Source organism: Canis lupus, chromosome 12 (genome assembly GCF_048164855.1).
Source record: "Canis lupus baileyi chromosome 12, mCanLup2.hap1, whole genome shotgun sequence".
Classification (NCBI taxonomy): Eukaryota; Metazoa; Chordata; class Mammalia; order Carnivora; family Canidae; genus Canis; species Canis lupus.
Window position 1 is genome coordinate 64,830,138 of NC_132849.1, and position 22,344 is coordinate 64,852,481.

The following is a 22,344-nucleotide window of genomic DNA, read 5'->3' on the forward strand; positions in this document are numbered from 1 at the left end:
GGATGCCAGGCTGCGTCAGGTCTGTGCCGCCACCCTCCCAGAATGCCAAGTCCCTATGGTCTTTAATATTTCTTCATTTTAAGAAACTGTCGAAGAGATGAACGGATACCTCATCAAAGGAGTACAAGCAACCAGTAAGCACGTGACAAAAGCCATGCAACATCCTACTGATCCCGAATCAGATTAAAACAGGGACAGAGAGTCCTGAGAACGCCTTGCTGGTCCAGGCCTGGTGAGGCCGCGCTCTGGAGCCTGCTGCCTGCTGGGAGCTCTTTATTTATTCTTTTCTAAAAGCTGGTTTACGACACAGGCGTTCGTGACCTTGACCGAGAGGATTTCAACTTAATTCCTCTTTGGAAAGTCAGACTCTGTGCTGAAGGGTAACGTGATAGAAGGCGACAGGCACTGGGCTCCGAATCCGGCTCTGCCCCCACACGCCCGCGCCTCGGGCAGGGGCCTAAGCTGTCCCCTCCCCAGGGCCCACACCTGTGGGCTCCCTCCCTGAGCAACAGGTCCCCCCGCGGAAGCCCCGGGCGCAGCGCCCGCCTCTGCCCAATGCCAGGGCCCGGCCCCACAGCAGGGGGATGCACCTGAGAGCACCTGTGCCCTCCTGCCAGGCCACAGCCCCGGGGGAACGGAAGACGTCCCTGGGCGCTGCCCACCCTCCCGCCCTCCCCGGCCTTCCCCGGGGCCGCCCTGCTTCAAGGGAGCTCGTGCACCAGCCTGGGGTGACCCCAGCGCCCCCCACCCTCCTGCCCACACCCGAGGTCGTGCACCAGCCTGAACAGGGGTGAACGTGCCTCGCCGAGAGGACGACAGATGAGAATTCTTCCAGACTTCCGTTCACAGGCCGCACAAGCAAGGAGAGATTGAGGGAGGGTTTTGAGGCGTTGAAGAAAACGCGGCCAGCCTAGAATCCTGTAGCAGGCGGGATCATCCCTCCAAAGTGAGGACACACGACGGCTTTGCCAAACAAACAAAACTGACCCGCGCCAGGGAAAGTGTTAGAGGAAGTTCTGCGGCGAGAAGGGAAAGCGTCGGAGCCTGAACTTGGATCCACGTACAGAGAGGAAGACGGCGGGACGCCTGGGGGCCCAGGGGCTGAGCGTCTGCCTTTGGCCCAGGGCATGACCCCGGGGTCCCGGGATCGAGTCCTGCATCAGGGCTCCCTGCATGGAGCCTGCTTCTCCCTCTGCCTGTGTCTCTGCCTCTCTCTCTGGGTCTCTCATGAATAAATAAACAAAATCTTAAAAAAAAAAAAACCTAAATGGCAGCAAATAAGGGGCGTCTCAATTGTCCTGTAGGCAAATTTATATTGGATTTACCAGCAAGCAGCCACCGTCCCCAGCAACACGAATGTGTTTGCATCTCCAGGACAAATAGCTCATATTGTAGCTTGGCTCCCTCCAACACTCTTCCTACATGTGCAGATTTCCGTGTTCTGTTCCCACGGGGACACGCTCATGGGCGTGTCTGACGCAGGTTCGGGATGTTGGGGAAAAGCGAGGCAACCGTGTGATGGCTCAGCGCGATCTCTCGGAAGGATGAAGACAGACAGACGGCGGGTTTTGTCGTGACAATGAGAGAACCGTCCCGTTTCCCTGCTGGATCGCATTTGCGTGTCCCGCTGGGGGAGCCAGCCAAGGGGTCTGGTTAAACATTTGGTGATTATTAGACTTTAGAAGCTAAATGACAAATCTGGCCTCATCGCTCGCTGGGACGACAGATGGGGCTCCGATGCGTGCGTCCCTGCTACCCACATTGTGCTCCTACCACTCCCCTCCACTTCACAGTCTCCCGGCATAGCGTTTAAGAGCATGAGGCCCGAGTCTTTCACACAAGCATCCAAGCTGCTTCAGCTCCCACTTGGGGTTACGGCAGTTGCAGTAACTGATCCGTCTCGCGGGAGCGAGGAAAATCAGACCCCAAGTTGCACCTGCAAAGTAAGGGCAGGAGGGTGAAGCACAGCACAGCCTCTGTCCCTGCAGGCTGCGGGCGGGCATTTCGGGGACGTGCCCAGACGCGCCCTGCCCAAGGCAGAAACGGCAGCAGGGATGCAGACAAACATCACGGTTCACGAGCAGCGGCGGGCTTGTCCCCTCAGGGTGGACACCCTCCCCTGCTGCCCCAAATCCAGGCTGTACTGCAGGGTTGCGGGGTCACGGGGTTGCTAGGTCACGGGGGCCACAACTTCCTGCAGATGCAACCGTTCTCTCTCTCTTTCCTTTTCTTCCTTTCTCTCCCTCTTTCCCTCTTTCCCTCCTAACTGTTCTGAGTGCACCTTTGTAACATTTCTGACGGCCTCACTCTGCGGTCCTTCCATCTGGGCTGCGTGGCCCCCTCCCTGTGACTGCGGATGATCGAGCTTCCAGCGACGGGAATCCTGGGTGGACACACAGAAGGGGAATTTTGACAAGACTCCGGGCGACCCTCCGGCAGGTGGGCAGAGGGTCCTCCTCTGAGAAGGCCTTCACGGGAGGCATCCAGACACTGTCGAAGCTCCCGGGCGTAGCGTTCGGACGATCGTCCCTAGCACCCCTTCTAATCACAACGTCCTAGGGCTCAGTGACCCAAGCTTTTCTCCGGAAAGAACGACCTGCTGTACGTGTGCCCAGTCGCCAGGGGCCAGAGCTCCCGGGTCACAGAAAGCCCCATGAGAAGATTTGGAACGCCTGCGAAGGCGAAGTCCCAAGTCCGCGGGTCCGTGCGTCTCCATCGCACTTTCTCTGCTTCTGTGCCGACCACAGAAAACGCTTCAGTCCTCGACACTATTGTCAGGTCATGTACAAAACGCATCAAGAAGATGGAGTAGAATTCCGTGCGGTTAGAGGAGAGGCCGGGAGGGAGGGCTGAGCGGGTCACGGGCCAGCTCCGACTGAGGAGACAGGGCGAGGGGCCTGGGCCCGTCCCTGACGCCCTCTATTTCCCTTGGAGGCAAGAGCTCATGTCTGTGTCATTTTCCACGATAGCAGCACCGACGGGAGGCCAACTCTCCTCACCCCGCATCCACACCCCGGCACAAGTGGGTGTTTCATGACACACAAAGACAGTAAATTCTGTGGCCTGGAGCCGACAATCAGTTTTGGTTGTACCCGTGAGCCTCCGTGTTGCCACCGTCCCTGGGAAAGCTCTGAGCGTGGGCACCTGATGCCGTCAGTCCGGGTGAGCCCCGTTGGCACACCCCAGGCTGCCTTCCCCACCTGCGGAGCTCCTCACGGGCTCCTCCGCAAGGTCGCCGCCTCCAGGCTCGCTGGGGAGCACTGTGCAGTCTGGCAGGGGCCCCGGGAGCTCCTGCCTGGCAGCTGCGTCATTTTCAGGGTCAGCTTGTCCCGGGGACGCCGGCCATCATGCACCCCGGCGGGCGCCAGGACACTGGTCACCAGAGGGCTCCTCAGGCCCCTCAGACCACATGGGATGCTAAGTGTGGTAGGAGCAGCTCCTCTTCCCTGCCAGCCCAGCAGCTGGATGAGGGGGACTTGCGTCCCTCGGAGCAGGACATGATTGCCGTGACGCTTCCCAGGAAGCATCGCATTCATCTTGGGAGACTTGACACAGGCAAGTGAGCCTCGCGTCCGACAAGACATGTGCCAAGAGCAGCGAGCGATGTGCGCAGAACGGGGATGGCCCAACAGGAAGGGCACGTCCCATCTTCCCGGCCGGAGGGACGTAAGGGTGGAGAAGATCCTCGTCATCTTTCTGCCATTAAAATAACAAAGAACACAGCTTCCCCGTGACATTTCACACCTCCCCTGTCCCGTGACCTGAGCTACAAATGCACCTGCTGCTCCTCGTGGTTCCGGCAACACTCGTCCTGCAGACGTTCACGGGACCCAGTGTGTGTTGGGTGCTGGCCACAGCTGTTCACCTCCGAGTCCGGACCTGCTGCTGCTTGAGACGGTGATGGGCCAGGGCCGGGGGGCACCTGAGACCACGTCGCCGTGAGGGTCACACATCACGCTACCTGCTGCCATGACAGGTTACAGGACGTCTCGTCCCAGAGTCGCCCCGATTTATTTCTCCTTGCAGATGGACAGCGTGCCTTTAATTCTCTGCAATCAGGAATGGCGCGGGCTTAATTTCAAAAGTTGCTCCAGAGTTATTTCTATGTTTTCTGGCATAGACAGTGTGGGAAAGCATGCAACTATCTTCAGAATGTTGCATCGAACAGCCTCCCCTCAGGGCCATGGCCTCCACTGCCGATGCCTCCTGAGATGATTCCACGCAGGGTAACGAGACCCTGGGTATAAATAAAATCCATGCTGAGTTTCAAAGTTGCCCGCTATTTGCCCACATCAGGGATCTTCTCTTCTCAGTGGGCGAGAAGCCCCCGCCTCCACATCCGTGCTCCCCCTAACTCCCTGTGTACGGGAGGACCCCGCCTCTGCAGACTTGCGCTGAGCGTGGGTGGCTTGGCTGGGATCCGGGGTCACCGCCTCCCATGGACACCAGACTGGCCGGTGGCTTGGCTCCACAACGCACAGAATCTGAGCGCATTAGCTGGGTGCCAAGTGCCATCACACCTCAAATTAGGTCGACGTGATTTTCGGTTGGTGGTATTTTCGGTCACTTCATGGAAAAGGCAGCATTTTAAACTAAAATTAAATGGAAAGTTTTTGAGTTGAAAAAGGCAGTGAGATTAGCATTCTGGGTTAGCGTGAATAGGATGATGAGGGTGAACTCAGGCCTCGATGGCCACGGCTTTCCACGCAGTATTCACAGGGTCCTGATGTGACGTCGAATGTCTGTGTGCAAATGTCTCACCCGGGACGTCGGCTTAGGCAGCTGAGACTGTCCCAGGGTCGCCAGCAGGGCTGGAGGTCACCCTGACCCGATCTCCGTCCTAAAGGCCCGGCTTTCCTATGCAGGACCGCTGCCTTTGAAACAAGGGGCGAAACAGCATCTGTCAGGAAAGGGAAACTATTCCGAGAGGCTCGTGCGAGGTGCTGAGTGAGGACGTTGGAAGAGGAAGAGATGGAAAGTTCTCGGGGGGAACATTAACGAGGGTGTCACGGCCACGGGTCCCGGGACGTGATGATGGCAGCAGCCACAGTGGGTCAGGAGGGGCGACGCCTGAGGCCAGGGCCCAGCAGCTCACGGCGGGCACCTGCCCGGTGCTTGCGGGGTGATTCAGCGGGTGCATAGACGAGTTTGCTCGGTGACCTGGTAACTCAGACTCACAGGCATTGGCGTTTTGGCAAAACCCTTGCATTGCAGTTGGGTCTCATCAGCGATGCCAAGGAGCCCTGGAAATCCAGGTAAAGTGCTCAGGTGAGGATGGCAGCAAGAGGGGAGGCGGGGAGGGGGACCGGAGGGGACGAAGGGGGAAGGAGAAGGGAAGAAGAGAGAGGGAAGGGGAGAACGGGGAGGGGGCGGGCCATGTCGGGGGCACCCTAGGGCCCGCCCGTAACTCTATCCTCTCTTCTGACCCTTCCATTTGTTTTCCGAAAGAAAATACCCTTTCCATGAAAGGTGAGAGTGGAGCGTCTGATGCAAAGCAGAGCATCTCCGCCTCGACAATAGGCCCCGCCCCGCCCGTGGTAGGCCCCGCCCCTCCCACCGGTAGGCCCCGCCCCCACCCGACAGTAGGCCCCGACGGTAGGCCCCGCCCCGCCCCGCCCATGGTAGGACCCGCCCCAGAGGTAGGCCCCGCCCCCGCACACAGTCCCGGGGCGCCGCGGGAGGGGGGCTGCGTCCCTGGGGACTTGGGGGCGTCGCCGTGTCCTCTGCGCCGTCGGAGCCTCCGGATTTTACTGTGGTTGTTGTCGTGCTTGAACCTCTACTGCCCCAACCTCAGGTCCTCGTCCAGGGCCCTGCCCTCCCTTCTCCGGGAGGTGTGTCCCCGCCTTGCCCCCACCCCCACCCATCCCCCCCACCCCGCCCCCACCCCGCCCAGGGGTGTCCCGAGCCCGTGCAGCAGCCGCAGGGCGCATGCGTCTTGGAGCCGCTGTTTGCCGCGCGCTCCTGGCGGCGAGAGGCCGCAGCCCCACGCGGCCGCCTCGGGCTGGCCCGTCTGGCACCGACCTCCTCACCCGTTTGGGAGACGCGGCTTCTCCTTTCCCGGCGCTGGGTCGGCCGCCGAGTCGTGCAGAGCCGCCGGGAAGCCGCAGTACCTCGGAGGCCCCGCCGGCATGTGCTGCACGGGGTGGGCGGGGCACGCGGCAATTGGGGCAATAACTACTGGAAAGCCCGAGCTACATTCTCTGTCGTTACATTAAACTACAATTCAGAGAAATTGTCTGAAAACGCCACAAAGTGCGCGTGATTTTTGGAGGCGTCTCCGTCCCAGCTGCTCCTCTTCCCTGGGCCTCGATGTCCCCTCGGCGCTGGGTCCCAGGGCGGGAGGGTCCCCCGGGTGCGAACTGTCCCATGCCCCCGGGGTGTCCTGTCGCTGCCGGGCCTTGCTGTCCTGACCTGTGACCGGTTGTGCCGTCACCAACGAGACACTAGGCATCGGACATAAGAGTCAAGCCATTAAAGTGAATGAATCAATAGAAGAGCTCCGCCCGGCGGGTGTCCGACCTGTGGAGCTCCAGCCCCAGAAGACGGAGTAAAAACAACCCGAGGCTTGTTTCTGAGCTGCTTCTCCTCTTCCCGCACCTGGACATCAGCGTTCAGCTGCTGACAGTCGCTCTCCTCAGGGCGCACGTCGGAGCCGGAAGGAGGAATGAGATCTGTGCTCGTGCTGGCGGGGACCAGGCACACAGCGAGCGTCGTGCAGGAGCCTGGACGCCAGGTGTCACACCGGCGTGTGAGTGTCACGCCGCCCCTGCCCACAGAGCCTGGCTCCCACATCAATGTCAGCATAGTGCGCAGGCCCGTGGACACCTGCACACGGACAGACACACGCTGTGGACCGTGTGGGCCACCCAGGTGCAGGGTGAAGATGCTGGGCAAGAGCTGCGGCTCTGCAGGCCAGCCAGCCCTGCGCCAGGGGGTGTGCACATTCCAGGCCCCATGGATGCCAAGTGGGCCGCCCATGGGCAGCAGTGAGGACCCGGCTCCTGGCACCAGATGCACCCGAACAACAGCCACCCACCCTAGCCCTGACAGCTGCACCCACACCTCCATGACTTCCAGGGGCTGACGGGAGCAGGTGTTGGAAGGACGCTGTGCAGGAGCCGCCCACCAGGCAACACCATCCTTGCAGGCGTCAGAGGCCAGGGCAGACGGTCCCCAGGTGCGGGGTCAGTGTGGCCAGTGACCTTGGGAACGTGGCTCTTCACCACGCCGTTTGTCCTCTTTTTTGTCTTGAACGCAGAGCAGGTAAAAAACAACACAATGATGAGCTAATCAGCAGAAAACGAAGCTCTGGGCAATCACCCGTGACAGGCGCCACACGTCCGCCAGCAAACAGCTGCCGCCTTCCCGTGGGATCCATTCTCGACACTTGGCCAACATGCCTGGCTCTCAGGGCAGCACAGTGGGGACTTGCCCCCAGCCGGACGCCTGCCGCCATAGCCACGGGCTCAGACCTCCCTCCCCACGACGGCGTGGCTGCCCAGAGGCGGCTCCTGCAGCGCGGGACCGGCAGATGCACCCAAGCTTTCCTATCACGCAGCCCAGTGTCCGTCCTGGGGCCTCGGGCGGGCGGCCAGCCCCACGGGTCAGCGTCGGCCTCAGGGAGCCACTCACAGCCGTGTCCCATGGTCGCCCTGCGAGCAGCTCTGATGCTTCCCCGGGGGCCGAGGTCCCCCCGGACTCAGGGAGGCCCGCAGAGCCTTTGCCAAGCCAACGAGCCGGTGGCCTGTTGGTGCCAAGGGCGGCCACCCCCTGGACACGCCCGGAGGCCCTGGGCATTTGGTGCGCAGATGTTTGGCTCTTTTTCTCTTTTCAAGAAAGAAAAAGCGTAAGAAAGCCTCTCTGAGGAAGGTCCAGACTCGGTAAAGAAAAAAGTTGAGCAGTTTTCTGGGCGAGTCCATCATCAAGCGGCATTGGCGAGCGCCACGCAGCAGCCGCCGGACAGGGCAGCCGTGGGAGCACGGGGCCAAGTCCTCATCAAAACCAGGCCTGAGAGGCTCATCCTGCGGCTCATGACCCGGGATGATGCCGCGGCTTTGTGTCCCACTCTTCCTGCCAAGTCTTTGCTTGTTCTGTGTCCTCAGACAAACTTGCCGACAGCCCACGTTTGGACCGGCTCGCTTACCGAGTGCTGGCGTGGGCCGCAGAGGCCCGAGGCCCCGGGGAAGCACGACAAGCCTCCCAGCGGGGGGGCGGGGGGGGGCGGGGGGGGTGTGCTCGTGAAAACATGTGACTCCTCTATGAAAACGTGGAACCGTACACAGCAGAGTCGGTGACAAAAGCCCCAAATACCAGCGGAGGGTCGTCCGCCACCAAACCTGTCTTCCCACGGGCTGCCTTGGGAACACTGAAGATGGGGTCCCTGTCACCTCTGACTGCAGCTAATTAAACCTAGACTGTCTACCGCATGAAGAAAGATGCTTATCTGTGCTTTTCTCCCTATTAAAAATAAAAAAATCAGCCTACAGAGTCGCTGAATAGCTGTCAAGAACTAAAGTTTCTGCTTCAGAAACCCTCTGGCCCTGCACCTGCCCTGTCACCTTTCCGAACATGACCCGAGGGCCGCCTGCCCTGCCGTCTTGCCTCAGTCACGCACCGTTGTGTGCCAGGCATCCGTGAATTCCTTAACTCAAGAAAGCTGGCTGGAGGAGATTTTCTGTACCAGGCACTTCTCTTTAAGAACTAAAAAATTCCTAAATGAACAAAGGAGAAAAAATATTCCTGCCCTCCTTAAAGAAGACAAACAAAAACATGGTAAATGGGTGAAACCGTGTGAGTGCTAAATAGTCGAAGTGATCGTGTTGAATATGCACGGGGGAGTGAGCAGGGGATGTGGAGCGGCGGGAACTTCGGCAGGTCCATCGGGATGGAAAGACCGGGAAGACACCGGGCGGGTGTGACCTGAGAGACCGGGCATGGCGGGTGGTGGCTGGGGGTCCAAGTCAGTGTGGGTCTGTGTGTGCAGGCGGGTGGGCGGCTGAGCTCGGCGCCAGCAGAGGCTGGGCTGGGCCCGACTGTCCCCTGGCTCGTGAGCTAGAGCCCGGAGACAAGAGGGGGTGGGTGAGCCCCGGTGACACCAGGAGGAGGGAGGCCAGGAGGAGCAGGACGGTGGCGGGGATGGAGTGGGCCCAGGCGGTGAGGCCCCGAGGGCGAGTGGGAGAAGGGCCCACACCGGGCAGGTTGGCACACGGGGTGCAATGCGGCCGACGTGCCCGGGACGTGGGGGTTAAAGCCTCTCTGCTGGGTATGGTGCCATGAGGTGCTCCAGGGGCGTGAGGAGCACTTCTGGGGGTGTAGAGGTGGGGTCCCGGAGGAGGAGAGAGATGAGGGGAGGGCTGGGAGGCAGTGCCAACGGGTGGATCCTCAGGGTAGTTTTGCTGAAAGGAGGTAGAGGACGGGGCCGGGTCTCAGGGCTACGTGTAATCGAAGCTTTATTTTAAAGACAAGGAAAAGTATTTATGTAGGTGGATGGGGATTATCCAAAAATGAGCAAAACTCATGTTTCAGGAAGTAGAAGGGGTGCGGGGCGGGAGGATGTCCTTGAGCGGGTGGAACAGGACAGACTGGCTGCGCCCAAGGCCGGAGGAATTGCCCAGCCCGCGGCGGGGTGGGGGCAAGGGTGCTGGTGACCCAGCGGCGCTGCTTCTCCCGGGAGTGGAGGGCGCGGGAACTCCTGCGGCTCTCGGGGGCGGGGGGGGGGGGGGGGGGGGGGGAGGCTGCCGGAGGGGCCGCCGGAGGCAAATCAGGCCCCGGAGGAGGAGCAGCGGTCGCGGGCAGGGGCGACCTGGGCCAGCCGGGCTGCTTTCTCTACATCCGTGTTTCTGCAAGTGAGGCCTTGGACCCGCAGGGTGGCTTGGCCAAGCCGATGTGCGAGGGGAGGGGAGCGGAGAGAGCCAAGGTCGCGGGGGCACGGAGGCGTGAGCTGAGGCCGCGGGACAGTGGCCGAGACTGAGCACCCACAGGTCAACGCCTGAGAGTCCGGGTTTGGAGGAAAGTGCTGGGGGGCACCTCTTTGTCCTTTCACCTCCCAGCTTGGAGCCAGCCAAGGTCCCGCGCACCCTAGGCCGCCTTCTCGCCGCGCCCCGCAAGCCCTCCGTGGCTGCATCTGCCCTGGCTGTTGCGATATTTCACCGTCACGGCTTTTCATAGGTAATATTCTTGTGCCTTGGTTTTTCTGCCCTAAAACCCCCATGTACTGCATATTTAACCAATTTGAACATCTGCTACATTTCATTTATCTAAAACATGATCGTTGCTGTAGGGTTTCTTGAGACCCAGAAGTGAAATATCAGCATTTTAAATTCCACTAACCAAGATAAAAATTCCCTGCTCTGAGAAACAGGGAGAAGGAGGCAGGAGAGGTGAGGGAGGAGGGTCAGAACAGACGAGAAAGAGGCCAGGATGCGAATTCATCCAACTATCACATAAACAACAAGCTTCATTCATCCAGTTAATTGAAAACACAACCTCTGTCAGGGATCAATTATCACTACATGTTACTTTGCTTAATACATATTTATTTTTACAAAGCCATGCCTTGGCTCAAGGAACACAAAATCTAACCAACTTTATGTTCCACAGAAAATCTTATTATACCAACACGGGATGATATTCAGGCATAGAAAAGCTAATTATAAGACAAATCACCTAGGAAGTAGCCCTTGTGCTGCCCATCTGATTTTTTTTCATTAAAAAAAAAAAAAAGTGTAAGTCAAAGACTTACTACATGTCAAATATTGGCCAGGTGAGGGGGATATAAGCCAGATGCTACCCGTGCCCTCAGAGAGTGCAATAAATTTCTGGTGTAGACATTTTATTAATGTTCAGTTATTGCAAATGCAGCCTGAACAAAGAATGTGCTTGTTAGTCAGCTAAACAATGGGGTCTTATTGTCAAATTCAAATGGAATATGTCTCATTTCTGACTTGACTTCTCCACTCATGCTTTCCCTCTCTAAGGGTGTCCCTTTCGGTGGGACTCCTCCTCTGACCTCGTGTTAGTTTCTTCTCTGTCTACACTGTCAGTGCCACTATTCAGAGAGGATTGATCTGCTGTTTTCTGGGCTTCAGCTTCTATAATTGCCCCCGGCTGACTCACCAACACCATCATCACCACCATCATCACCATCACCACCATCACCATCATTGTCATCACCATCATCACTATTACCATCACCCACACCACCATCATCACCCTCATATCACTACCATCATCACCATCACCATCATCACCATCATCACCATCACCATAATCACCATCATCATCATCAACACCACCATCAGCATCATCACCATCATCACTATTAACATCACTATCATCACCATCACCAACAACACCACCATCATCACCATCACCATCATCATCACTGTCATCACCATCATCACTATTACCATCACCAACATCACCATCATCACCATCATCACCCTCACATCACCATCACCACCACCACCACCATCACCACCATTACTATCACCACCATCATAATGTCAATATCACATCGACATTATCACTAACACTTATAAAATAGTTTTAAGTGTTTTAAGTCATGTTTGTAAACATTACCTCATGTTATCCCCCTAAAAAATCTGGGGTGGATACAATTTTCACTCGACTTTTCCAATCAGTAAATGTTTGGCTTAAATGCTCTAGGGCAGGAATGATAGATACCGAATGACACTGTCGTGGGGTATAGGCAGGATCCCATCTAGTGGGAGAGATAAGCGCATATGCAGTTAATTATAATAGGATGAAACAAGTACAAAGAGATTTACAAACTGTCATGGGCCACAGAGAAGGCTGCAGGCTTTAAAGGGAATCCTCTGGGGCTAAGCTCCAAATAGGAGTAGGACCTGCCCAGGTGTGCACGGAACAGCAGAAGGAGTAAAAGGCAGTCTATGCAGACAGCACGGCAGGACCGAAGGCCCAGGAATGAAAGCGTCAGGAGAAGAAGGCAATTATAAGTGGACTGAAGTGCGTGGAACACAGTTTCCAAGGCTGGAATGGACAGGTAAGCATCAGGAACTTCAGAAAAGTCTGCGTGACCATGCCAAGGAGGAGGAGTTGCTCTCAGTCGAGGGGGTACCTGCCAAACAATTTTTGGCAAATGCTCGCTATGGTCTTATTTGTGCTCCAGGCAATGTGTCTGGTCAGTGAGCAGAGGCTGAATTTTATGGGCACAAACCCCAACGCGTGGATCCCAGGCAGATGCTATTGGGTTCAGGGAAGAGGCGAGAAGAACCACGTGGCGCTGATATTGGAGGTAGCAGGGAAGGGGCACTAGTGAGGCCAAGGAGCGCGGCCTGATGGCTGCACCCTAAAAGGTGCACTGAGAGCAGACAGGAGCCGAAGGACGAGCGCCACGTTCCCGACAGAGTGGGTGCGGGTGGTGCTGCCGCAGACCACGGTGGAGGGGGGCGCCTGGAGGAGAGCTGCGGCCCGCTGCCTGCTGGGTGCAGAGGACACGCCTGAGCTGGGCGGCAGCCCTCCGAGCGTGGGCAGTGCCCGGAACCAGGGGCGCCACGGGGAGAAGCCGGCAGACTGGGGACAAAGTCGCAGAATTCGGGAGTCAGAAGTCAGGTCAGAAACAAACCTGACAAGACGGAGCCAGAAGCGGAGATCCGCATAAAGGTACCAAAGGAGTCGATCCAGGGAAAAAAACGGCGTGGGCACCCGTGTCTTAGTGGGAATCCAGGGAATATCCGGGAAATAATAAGACAACTTGGTTTGGTTAGATTGAAGCTGTATTTAAAATATGTTATAAAGTAAAACATAGAATATAAAGAATGAGTGTAATTGGACTCGGATACTCTCTACGTCAGCAAATGTTGATTGAATATCCGCCCATCGTCCAACCGCGCCGAGGGAGTCGTTTAATGAATGGACGGCGCGAGATCCCCCGCTGGACTGGCAAGTGCCCAGCACTGGGTACGTGCGCGACGGCACCACTCAGGGCACAGCCCGAGCTCTGGCCTCAGCTACTGGAATGTTACTGGAATATTATAAAGAACCTCTTGTCTCTCCTCCAACAAAATAAATAAAATGCCAGATCCTGTAAAGGCCGGAGGGCGTTGTCTTATAGGTCCTTGATTTCCAGTCACAGGGTCTCCTGTAGACTCTCTAGCCAGTTAGTCTCGGGCCACTGGGACCATCGCATCCATCGTGTCCCAGAACCTCCACCTCACCCGGTTCCCGCCACCCTCTGCCTCCTCAGGACATAAGGAGCCGCTGCGCTGCCGGCTGTCGCCCCCCTCTGTGTCCGAACCCGCACACACCCATCAGCATCGTCACCACCACCTTCTCTTTGTCGCCTGGTAATGAAATCACAGAGGCCGGGTGTCCTGAGCTTTTCCCATGGAAGACCCAGGGTTGCCACCAGCGGTGTCCTGCCCTGCCTCCCCCTCCCGTGTCTCCTCGGGGCCTCCGTGTGCGACGGGTCAGCGCAGACTTTGAGTACGAGGCGCGCTCAGTTTCAGGCTTCCCTGCGGATCCAAGGCCTTGATGGCGTCTACAGGAGATATATTTGGAGCGCGGTATGTGCGGGCCTGGGTTCTGTGAGGGGGGTGGGGATCTGACACAGCGACCATCATAAATCATGATTCTAAAGTCACGTAACCGTCCCCACTACCCCCCACGATGGCCGTGACTTTCCCTAACCAAGTGGGAAGGAAGCTGATGCAAAGGGCACGTCGTCGGTGGTTTGCACCGGGATGCTCAGGATGTGGGAGATGAGGCTGCAGTGCAGGCACAAGCACCTGGTTCCCGGGCTTGCCCTCCTTCCGCGGTGCCTGCCCCCAAAGGGGTCTCCGTCTGTGATAGATGCCACGTATGACGTGGTGGCCACGGAGTGGCAGCACGCGGCCCGTGAGGAATGCTGTGCGTGGAGGGGAGGACTGGCTGGCAGGGCAAGGGCGCCGGAGGGGAGCTTCGGGAGGGCTAGGGGCGGCTGGCGGCGGAGACACAGGGTGGAGAGAGGGCCTGGGACGGACCGGAAAGAGGGACGCGTCTTAGACATCCCCTGAGCCGTGTCCCCGGTGAGAGACGTGGGCTGGTTTGGTGAGGCCGAAGCATGGCCTGAAAGGTCAGTGGGACCAAACTGCGCTCCGCGGACCTCCCGACCGTGCACGCTGCCTCCGCCCCGCCGGAGCCCACCTCCAGCTCTTTGCATTCTCCTGCTTGTCTTCTGTCTCCCCGCAAGGAAAGCAAGCTCCGCGAAGACGGACGCTGCGTCCCCGCTGAGCGTTTAGGAGGCCTGAGCGCGGAGGAGACTGACGAGTGTTTGGCGAGCGACCACTGTGGGCAGTGGGAAAGGAGAAATCTCGAGGATATTTGAGAGCGGGAGCAAACCACGAAGCTAGGAGCTGGGAGCCAGCGCCCTGAGGGGGGAGGCAGGAGAGGGGAGGGCGCCCCGAGGTAGGAGCAAGAGCATCCGGGCGGGATCCTGGGGTCATAGACTGGGGAGGTGTGCTCGGGTGGGGAGCCTGGGCCAGGATCACCCGCCCTGGCTTTGGTCGACCCGACACGGGCCAAGAGGGCTGGAGGACTTGCCGATGTGCATAGTGAAGCGTCCTGATTTCGGGGAGGAGAGAACGGAGACAGGCAATACTCTCCTGCTTCCCTGCACAGGCGGTGTGGGGCAAGGACGCAGTGTGGGCCCGGCTCATGGCAGCGGGGAACGCGGTGCAGGTGCGGACACAGGACCTGAGGCTGCGCTGTGAGTCCTCCTCTGCCCACCTCCTCCAGCCCGGCCTCCGGGAAGCCGCGTAGCTGCTCACCAGTATCAGCATCTGCCTTACAGTTTGCTTTCGAATATCAGGTGTATTTTATTTTTAAAAAATATTTTATTTATTCATTCACGAGAGACCCAGAGAGAGAGAGAGAGAGAGAGAGGCAGAGACACAGACAGAGGGAGAAGCAGGCTCCATGCAAGGAACCCAATGCAGGACTCAGTCCCGGGACCCCAGGATCACGCCCTGGGCCGAAGGCAGGTGCTCAACCGCTGGGCCACCGGGGCGTCCCCATCAGACGTATTTTAAAGGGAAATATCTGTTGAATGAATCGCCGCTTCATTACTGCTCGACAGCAGAACCGCGTGCACCTGCGTGTGTTTGCACAGACGGGCTTACGGCCCTACGGGGCAGGGACGGATCCAGATGTGGCGACTGTGCAGAGGAAGGTGGATGAAGGTGGGGACGTTCCCTCAAGGAGGCCCAGCGTAGTTGATCCTCGGACTCTGGGACACCCGGCAGTTGGGGTCCTTTGGCCGGAGCTCCCCCCATCGGGCCAGCGTCCTGGAGCATCAACTGCAGGTGACGGCAGTAGCTACGTCATGGTTTTGCTTCTTTGGGATTGAGGCCCCGAGCACGACGGGTGTCCTGGGACCTGGCCTGGCACACAGGAGGTGCCCAGCAAGCTAAGGCCGCCGCAGCCCCCAGCTGGGGAGGCCCGAAGCCCACAGCGTGTTCCTTGTCTTGCAACAGCTCGACACGTGTGTTCGACATTCAGACCCCACAGGGTGACTCAGTCCCAACACAACCGTCTTTCTGCAGATTTCTGCCGGCTGCCAGCTAAAGGGCAAAGGGCGGACAGGAGAGACCCGCGTCTCCGAGTCAACCGATCCGACCTGGAACTCCTAGACGTCGCTCAGCTCAGCTCGTCAGAGGGCCCAGGTCACGGCCCTGCCTCCCTGCAAAGAGAGGCCGGGCGGCGTGCTCGTGGGGGCGGCCCCGTCACAGAGACGCCGCGGCTCCCGAGGCCAGCCTGCCGCCCGCCCGGGCCCACACCCCCAGCCGGGCTGTTTCCATTATGCCATTTGGAAAAAGACAAAGAAGCGCGGGGTGTGTCTAGTGCGTCGGCGCGATCTCCTGTGTTACGATGTTCCAAGGACTTGCTTTGACTTAATTCATGAAATTAGACACTAATCATCCCCAAAGGATAAAAAAGGCGACTGGTAAGATCACCACCTACCTCTCGTCTTGATGCAAAATGTCTCACGTTTTCAGCACCGAGTGAGCACGGTTAGAAGACGCCTCCGTGAGCATGACACGCGGCCCCTTGTCCCGGCACGAGGTGCGCTGGCCCATGAGTGCCCTGGCTGGGGAGCTGGCGTGCGGCTCTGGTTGGGGCGTCACGACAACTGAGGCAGAGGCGAGAGGAGTCCAAGTGACAACCTGGAGCCTTCCGCGGGGCCTAGCCGGCCGCACGGCGGGACGGAAGTGCCACGTGGCGGTCAGTGTGGGCCCACGGGGACAAGCGAGAAACAGAACAGGTGTTAGTGTCACCTCCATCTTTTGAGACTTTGCTGCGAGCCCAGTCCCTCTCACCCTTGCTGGCCCCGACATAGACCCCGATATAGTATTTTATTTATGGGGTCACATCCTCGTAATTCTGGAGATCCTCATTAGAAGTCACATGATCATGGACGAACCGGCTCCCACGTTCTTTGTCACTGTTTATCACCAGTTGAAGTCCCGACGTCAGGTGCTGTGGCCGCAGCTACATCAGGAAGTTCTGGGCAATTGCTTTTGGGGATATCATCACTGTGGCGTTAACACGATTGTTGCTGTTGTTACGACGTTGTACAGGGAGCCTTTGTCCGTGACTTGTTCTCGAGCTCCTGACGGTCTTGTTCCTTGAAGCTGCCCAGGAAGGCAGCCTCCCGCCCCTAACAGCGGGCACAATTCCTTACGTTTCTATTACAGAAAATCCATATTTTGAACACATAATGGGTCTTTGAAAGTAGGACTTGCCTTGTTGAATCCTAAATATGAACCCACAGAGCACAGCGTGGTGGTCGTGGTGTGCTGCACCCGGGCTGCTCCCACACGCTGCTCACCTGCTTCCCCAGGTGTTCATCTGCCCTCCCTGGGTGCTCACCTGCCCTCCCCACTAGGTGTTCACCTATCATCCCAGGGTGCTCACCCACCCTCCCTGGTCCTCACCTGCCCTCCCCAGGTGCTTACCTGCTTCCCCAGGTACTCACCTCCCCTCCTTCTCCCTGGTGCTCACCCACCTACCCCCCAGGTGTGCAGCCTCCAGGCCCAGCTCCACAGCTTCACCTCCTCATGTGGCTCCACATGCCAGTCTGTTCAACCTGCAAATTGCTGTTGCCTGCACATGAAGAGAAGCGCAAGGCAGGAAGGACTTTCGTCACTGCACCTGCTTGCTCGCCCTGACAGGTAGACTAGATGGCTGCTGGAGTCTGCGCATGACCATCAGCCTCTGTCCTAAGACATCCACACACCTTCTCGATCACCCAAGTGACACCATGATTCATACGAAAAAATCAAGTTACGCAAACTTCTAGTAAAGCCACTTTCCCCTCCGTGCCTGTGGAGCGTGTGCCTAGGCTGCTGTGACTGCACGTGCATATACACGCGTGCACACATCTGTACACACGTGCATGCACATGCACACACATGTACACACCCCCATACACACATGCACACACCCATACACATGTGCACATGCACATGCACACATGCACATGCATGCAGACACACATGCACACGCACACACCGTGTGCCGATTCACGAGCCACCCATCCCCAGGGTTGCAGGTCTGTCCAACATCCTGGGTAAGGAATAAAAACACTTGGGCCCAAAGAAAACCCATGGAGTAGGGGCTCCGGGTGAGCTTCGGGGTGAGGGGCACTGGGTGAGGGGCGCAGGCCTGGAGTCTCGGCAGCAGCAACAGAAGCCAAAGGAAATGGAGCAAGACTTCTGGTTCCCGAGGGAAAACCGTTATCAGTCCTGCTGCGCCAGGACGAGGCGCCCCCTCCAGCGGCTGGACCCCCGGACGGCGGGACCGGGACGTGAGGGGCGGGGCCCGGACGCAGCTGGAGGTCCCAGCACGGCCCCCACCAGCCTACCTGCTCAGGTGAGATGAGGGGCCGGGCAGCAGCCGTCCCCAGACTCCCGGTGACCGCCAAGCCCCGGGCCCTGCCTCCGCCTCCCCGGCCGGGCGCCATCTGCTGAAGCCCCGGCTGGCGTCCCCACCGCACCCCGCTTACTCAGGAGCCAGCAACGACCACACGTGGGGTTCTGGGATTGCCGGGACGGTGCTCGTCACTCGTCCCGCCTCGGGACTCGGCAACACTTACAAAATAAGGTTGTTTGTTTTAATTGACGTCCTGTGGCACCCAGAGAATTTGGGGGCAGTGAAGACACCCTGTACGATCCCGTCTCCACCTCTGCCTGAAGCCACAGCATAAGCATGACCGTGGAGCCCACGCTCGGGGTCGTGCTGCGTCCACAAGCTCTCACCAGTTGTAACAAACCTGCCGTGTGCTGGGGGCGTCGGAAATGGCCCGGCTGCGCCAGAGCGGGAGCACAGGATGCGGACAGTATCTGTGCCCTCCTCTTAATCATGATGTGAACCTAAAACTGCTTTAGAAATAAAAAAGACCTTTTTTTTTTTTTTTAGATTTTATTTATTTATTCATGAGAGACACAGAGGCAGAGGGAAGATCAGGCTCCATGCAGGGAGCCCGACGTGGGACTCGATCCCAGGACCCCAGGATCACGCCCTGAGCCAAAGGCAGGCACTCAACCACTGAGTCCTGGTGGACTGGGTGAGGGGCGCAGTCCCCCCAAATAAAGACTTTTAAGTTAAACTTAGAAGTTTGGCCAATCAGGTCTCTGGACTTGTGTGTTTGTCTTTGCTTCCTGGTAGGTTTCTTACCATTAGCTGATTCCACCTCCTCCGTGGATCTGAATGTATTCAGCCTCCTGCTGCCCCTGAACCCACTTCGGTGACACACATTCCTGTAGAAAATTGTCTGCGGGATCTACATGTTCATCGTAAACAATGAATAAATGAAAAACAACTCACTCGCTGTTAAATTTTAATATGAAAATGCAATTAATTCCATTCTGTTTCTTGATAATGTTGCTAGAGGTTTGTGCAGGTCTCAAGTCTTCTCAAAGAATAAATTTTCTGCTGTGCTGGAAAAAAAATGATGCTCTGGTTTCAGAAAGAACGACTTTAGTGCCTACGGGCTCCGTGCACTGCGCTGCCTTGTAAGATGTGCCGGGTCCTTTCTTCACAAGATAATCTCCCAGACTAGATTTATAGGCAAGAAGGAAACTAAAGAACAGCAAAAATTACTCAGTATAGGGAACAATACTCAAAAAAAAAGGACAAATAATCTACATTTTCATCTTAAATTTTTAATTTAAGCACTGAGCAATGAGCTTGTCTACTTCCAAATGCGTGCACATGCCATTTAGCTGAAAATACTGTTGGTGAACCTGTGTATGTTTTGGATGAACTTTAGAATCAGCTTTTCAAGTTCCACCAAAAATTCTATTGGAGATTTGATATTTTTAACTGAAGTAATTGGATATTTTAACCAAATTGTTTTAATGGATTAATTTGGGTGTAGTGACTGTCTCCTTGGGTAGGTCCAGCTTTTAGGTCCTCAGGCTTTACCATTTTGCACGACTGTAAATCTTGCACGACTCCTGTAGATCTCCAGATCCTTGGGGGAATGTCTCAGAAAAGGTTTTGTTTTAGCCTTTACAACTGCAAATTGAAAATTAACGGCCTGCTTAACCGCTCACTTCACCAGTTTGCACGTATGCCGGGGTAGAGCGTGTTGCTTGATCAGGCCGTGATTAGATTATTTCCGCATTTCTTTCCATTTGGGTCAGTTTTCCCCACCGAGTAACCACGTAAAGTGTTGCTTCGAAGCCGAGTTGAGGAGCCTGGACTCCCTTTCCCGTCTGCAAACCTCCACGTACTGCCCACTCACAGCTTGGAACGCTCACCTTCTGCTGTACAGGGTCCCGGCTCCGAGGTCCCGACCCTCGCAGCGCAGGGGATCACCTGGGGAGCCCTCAGGAGCTCAGCGCTCAGGCCACACAGCACGCCGTGACACAAACCCTGCAGGGTGGGACTGAGCGTGGGCCGTACGCAGCCCGGGGGACGGTCCCACAGCTGGGACGGGAACCGCCACGCCGGCCGTGATCCTCCATGTGGTCCTGAGCCTGCAGCGGCGCCCCTGGGGCCTCAGTGAACATGCGCTGTCTCCGGGCTCAGCCCAGACCTTCGGGGTCACAGTGTGCGGCGAGCGAGTCTGCAAGTGGAGCTTGGGCCGCGCTTCTCTGGAAACCGGGTCTCCTGAGGCCCATCCATCCAGGCCTGTGCGGAGCGGCGGTGGGGGGCGGGGGCTGCAGCCAGGATCTGCGGGCCGAAGGCCCTGGGGTCTCCGTCTCACACCCAGTGGCAGGGCTCAAACCTGACTCCGCTCAGGAGCCCATGCACAGCCCTGGGGCTCTGCATACACAGATCCCTGCCTCGGGGGGTCTGCACACCTGGAGAGGCCCATGCAGCAGCTGGGGGGTCTGCACACCCGGAGAGCCCATGCGGCCAGCTGGGGGGTCTGCATACCCGGAGAGGCCCATGCAGCAGCTGGGGGGTCTGCACACCCGGAGAGGCCCATGCGGCCCGCTGGGGGGTCTGCATACCCAGAGAGCCCATGTGCCTGGCTGGCGACCATGTCATGCAGACTCAGTAGCAGCGCCCTCCGCCCCGACCAGGCTCTCAGCCCCACGGCCTGCACCCCCCGCCCAGCGCTTCCTTGGCCCCCACCCGGGAGACGCTGTGCCCACAGCTTCCCCATCGCTGCTTCTTGGGTGCTGCCACCTTGCCTCGGCCCGGCGGCTTCCTGCGCCCCGATGCCTGCCTGCCGTTCATCTCCGGTCTGCTTTTTCATCCCAACCTCAAGTCCTTACCTACTGATGTTTTTCATCGGTTTTGCTGGTTTCCCAAATGTTTTCTGATTCCAGTTTATGGACCTCTGCTCTACCGTCCAGGTCCCACCTATCGCGAGCTCTGGGTTTATCTCTCCTTTTTGTGGCTTCTTGAGGCGAGAACCTAGGTCCGTGCCATTCACCCCTTCGTGGTTTGTGACTCATGGAGCCTCACTGTGCCGGGGGCAGAACAGCCAACCAGCTCTGCGTGCGGCACGGGGACACCTGTCCTCGGGGACCAGGCTGGGCCGCCGCATCCCGCTGCTCCTCCCCTCACACGGGAGCCCCCGTGACCAGCGCCGCCACCACAACGTGGAAGACGAGCTCCATTTTCATGGTTTTAAAATCACGGTGGTGGTGGTAGTGGCGGTGGTGGTGGTGGTGGTGGTGCATGTGTTCTCTGGAACACGGCAGACACCCGTGGTTGTGGTGCACGGCTGCCCAGGCCTCGGCGGACGGGGTCGGCTCTCCTTGGAGCCGCTGTGCTTGTGACCTGGGCAGCTCTGGCTGGAGGTCATGGAGCACCCGTGGGGGACCCCTGGGGGCCACGGGTGACTCACCGTCCAGGACACGGGGGACAATGAGGGCCCGTGTGTCCTTCTCCCTCCTGAGGTCCCTGACCCTTGCAGTCTTCCTGTCCTTTCCGAGATTTCCTGTGTGTCCTTGGGTCCTGTCCCAGGTGCATCAGTGCCAGGGAAGCACCTGGGAGGGAGGCGTGAGGTCCCTCCCCCCAGAAGACGGGAGGTCCCACGGATCTCTGCAGGCCACCCTCCAGGGCGCGGCGGGCGACAGTCTCGGTTGGCCCTGTGGCCACCCTGTCGGAGCTCCAGGGAGTATCTGTCCCCCTTGGACGATGACAGGACGTGCCTGCGGCCGGGGGAGCTCAGAGCCACGTCCCCGTCCCCCAGGTGTGGACTCTGGGCTCCCGCTGAGAGGCCTCACCGCCAGTATTTTCTCCCCGAGCCCCGGGGAGCCCCGAGAAGCCGGAGCCCACAGTGTCCGCGGCCACGCTGGTGGAGCCAGGTGCCTCTCCCGTCCTCGCCCCCGCCCCCGGCCCCAGCCCCCGCTCCATCAAGGGCTCCTGCCTCCGCGGGGACGTCCCCAAGGTCACGGTGCCAAGGCCTGGAGCTGCCTCAGGACTACCCTGCCCCTCAGTTTGGGGGAATCTCCACACAGTCGCGGTGATGTTGTTGGCCCCGTGCCTTCCCTCCCGGCATTTTCTGAGATCGGTTGACGGTCTCCTGACGGGCGTTCGGGGTCAGAGGCAGAGGAAGGGAGACGTGTGTTCACTGGGCCATAACATCTTCGTTGAAGGACTGTCATGTACTTGGCTGGTGAACCAGCCCAGGGCCCCCCGGATCCCACATCCACAACGTGCAGGAACGAGTCGTGTTTCGGGAAACGACCGAACCGCTACCGCACAACCGCGTCTCATGTGCTCATCCTGGGGCCCCCGAGGGCTCCTCCGAGGGCTCCCCCGAGCGACAGGTCCAGCCGCGTTCTCACACCCCCCAGCAAACTACACTGGATCGCTTCGGCCCCTGAAACCTTTCATACAAAGCCGCGCGGGGTAATT

At 58.3% G+C, this 22,344-nt stretch overlaps 1 long non-coding RNA gene across 1 annotated transcript; it reads left to right on the top strand.

Annotated features, from left to right (window-relative positions):
- Positions 1–9,745: 9,745 nt before the first annotated feature.
- On the top strand, positions 9,746–18,955 carry LOC140601844 (uncharacterized). The gene is made up of 3 exons (XR_012004967.1): positions 9,746–10,167; positions 17,038–17,892; positions 18,439–18,955. It is a non-coding gene; the product is annotated as an uncharacterized lncRNA (long non-coding RNA).
- Positions 18,956–22,344: the final 3,389 nt, after the last annotated feature.